The following is a 3,334-nucleotide window of genomic DNA, read 5'->3' on the forward strand; positions in this document are numbered from 1 at the left end:
CAGAGCCTATGTAAAGATATACTATTATGTAACATATTTGAGTATATTTTAAAAGTATTACAATTTTAATTTTATATACCTAATATCTGGAACCATTATTTACTTTTAAAGTCTTTGGAAAGGTTTAAGCATCCTTGTATTTATGCAATAAATTCTATTTATTTTTCAAATTGGATTTAATATTTTTTGTGTTTTTTAGCCTTTTATGTTGATATAGTTGGTTAAAGTGAAAAAATTATAGGCAGATGATATAGATTAAGTTGTGCTGAAAAAGAAGATACCAAATACGGGTATAGTGAACATTTCTTTATGTAGTATTCATTCATTTTCTGAACCTGCTTTATCCTCACTAGGGTCACGGGGGTCACTTGGAGCACTTCCCAACTACATAGGGGCGAAGGTGGGGTACACCCTGGACAAGTTGCCAGTTCATTGCAGAGCTGAACATATAGAGACAAACAATCACTCACATTCACACCTATGGGCAATTTAGATTAACCAATTAACCTGTTAGTGCATGTCTTTGGATGGTGGGAGGAAGCCGGAGTACCCAGAAAGAACCCACAGACACGGGGAGAACATGCAAACTCCACACACAAAGGTCCCACCCCCATCGACTGGTGTTGGAATTGAACCCAGGACCTTCTTGCTGTGAGACATGAGTGCTAACCACTGCACCTTGCCTTTATATAGTATATAAAGGCAAAATCAAAAGTACTCAAAATTGGCTCAGACCCCAAAGGGTTAATTCAACTCCACAGGTCCATCTTCAACCCTATTTCTGAGTAATGACACTAGAGAGGTCGTATTGAGCGCTGGCCCTTTAAATGCAAACCCCTCCAGGTTGTTGGCTTTGCTGCACTGTTCCATTCAACCAACAACTGAACATTTTAGGTAATCCGCTTGAAGTTTGGACATATTTTCAGTATGGACTACAACTGCTGTTGTGGACAAACAATTATGTTGTACTCGGAGAAATATTTGTTGAAGTCTTGACCTTATATGTGCAAATGTCGTGACGTAACTAGATATAAATCATAAATGACGAAGGAATTAAAACAGATTGTAGAAATCCACTCAGTTTTTGCCAAAATTAATATAAAAATAGCTTTGCAGCACCTGGCGGGTTCAAATTCAAACTTTTGGAACTATTAGGGTCCAAATACACAAATAAATGTACAGAAGACTAATAAACGTGGGTTTAGCAAAAATATGACCCCTTTAACTTCCCACCACTTAAGGATTCATATTGAATATACTGAAATGTGCAACTTATTCTTCGTGGGGTGTAGTGATTCACTCTATTGGAAATATGGGTCGAAAAGAAGAATGCAAATTGACGTTTGTGTGTTTTAGGTGAAGGTTTTAGTGCATCACTTTTCTTGTTCTTTGTGGTTTACGACATGCTGGTGGGCTAGCAAGTGTATTTACACTGAACAAAAATATAAATGCCCCACTTTTTTTTTTTGCTCCCATTTTTCATGAGCTGAACTCAAAGATCTAAAACTTTTTCTGTGTACACATAAGGTTTATTTCTCTCAAATACTGTTCACAAATCTGTTTAAATTTGTGTTAGTGAACACTTCTCCTTTGCTGAGATAATCCATCCACCTCACAGGTGTGGCATATCAAGATGCTGATTAGACAGCAGGATTATTGCACAGGTGTGCCTTAGGCTGGCCACAATAAAAAGCCACTCTAAAATTTGCAGTTTTATCACACAGTACAATACCGCAGATGTCACAAGTTTTGAGGGAATATGAAATTGGCATGCTGACTTCAGGAATCTCCACTAGAGCTTTTGCCTGTGAATTGAATGTTCATTTCTCTACCATAAGCCATCTCCAAAGGTGTTTCAGAGAATTCATGAAGAAGACTGCGTGAGGAAAATGGTGGTCACACCAAATACTGACTGGTTTTCCGACACTAAAACTGCACATTTTAGAGTGGCCTTTTACTGTGGCCAGCCTAAGGCACACCTGTGCAATAATCCTGCTGTCTAATCAGCATCTTGATATGCCACACCTGTGAGGTGGATGGATTATCTCAGCAAAGGACAAAGGAGAAGTGCTCACTAACACAGATTTAGACAAATTTATGAACAACATTTGAGAGAAATAGGCCTTTTGTGTTCGTAGAAAAAGTTTTAGATCTTTGAGTTCAGCTCATGAAAAATGGGAGCAAAAACAAAAGTGTGGCATTTATATTTTTGTTCAGTGTAAGTCAGTTTATAGTGATTCTTTACTCTGTAAGTGGTTTATAGTACAATTTTTGGCATCTATAGCCAAGATCTGAAAGTTTAACTCACTATTTTAAAACCCTTTGTCCCGAACTGTTTTAGTGCACATTCAGACCTGGGATCAAACGGGCAAAAAGGCAACACAGGTCTGATACTTGAATCATAACTATGCTACTTACAATACAAGAAGCACACATGCATTCAACCTTACCTGCATTGCATTACATAATGGGATTGGTGAAAAAGAAATAGAAACAGATCAAATTAATTCAATTAGTCAAAGTTTTGCCTTCTGAAAATCATGAAAAATGCCTAAATTGTAAAAATCAAGATAATTCCTCCGGTGATTTTTCTTGCTCAACAGAAAAAGTCCAACTCGTTTGCTCCTTATAATGAATTAACTGAGTATGTTGTAAATCATCTGTAACATTGAAAAAACCAAAACAAACCCCGGAGCTTTTTTTTTTTGTGTGTGCATATAACCCAGCTTTTTTCATTGAATGTAATGTGTGCAAAGTATGACAGCATCATGTGGCAAACAGTTTACATACTACTTTATTACTGAAGGCTGAAACAGGTCATCAGACAGGCACAAAAATACTCTTATTTACATCTATGTTAAAAGGAAAAACTTTAAAACAGACACTTGAACATGGTTGAGAATAAAGCATTTTCCTGGTGAAACAAACTTTGGCAAACTCCAGAATGTTTGTTGGTTGTGTACCTGAAGGGACTTAGCATGTGTAAAAGTGTAAAATGTTAATCCAACACCTATGATTAGAAATGTAATGTCTAATCTTCTGTACTCTAATTCATCTGACAATGAAATTCAGACCAAACTGTTGGTTGTGTTAATGTCAAAAATCTTAAATGACGACGGCTAAGATGAAACTGTATGATCAAAACCATCTACTTGGGCTGAAAAATAAAACTAAATGGTGTAAACCCTATCTTTTGCTGCGTTTCCATTACATGGTACCAGCTCGACTCGACTTGACTCGGCCTTTTTGCATTTCCATTATGAAAAAAGACCTGGAATCTGGTACCCGATACTACTTTTTTGGTATCACCTCCGCCGAGATTCCAAGACTGGGG

The sequence above is a fragment of the Sphaeramia orbicularis genome, chromosome 1, assembly GCF_902148855.1.
Source record: "Sphaeramia orbicularis chromosome 1, fSphaOr1.1, whole genome shotgun sequence".
Classification (NCBI taxonomy): domain Eukaryota; kingdom Metazoa; phylum Chordata; class Actinopteri; order Kurtiformes; family Apogonidae; genus Sphaeramia; species Sphaeramia orbicularis.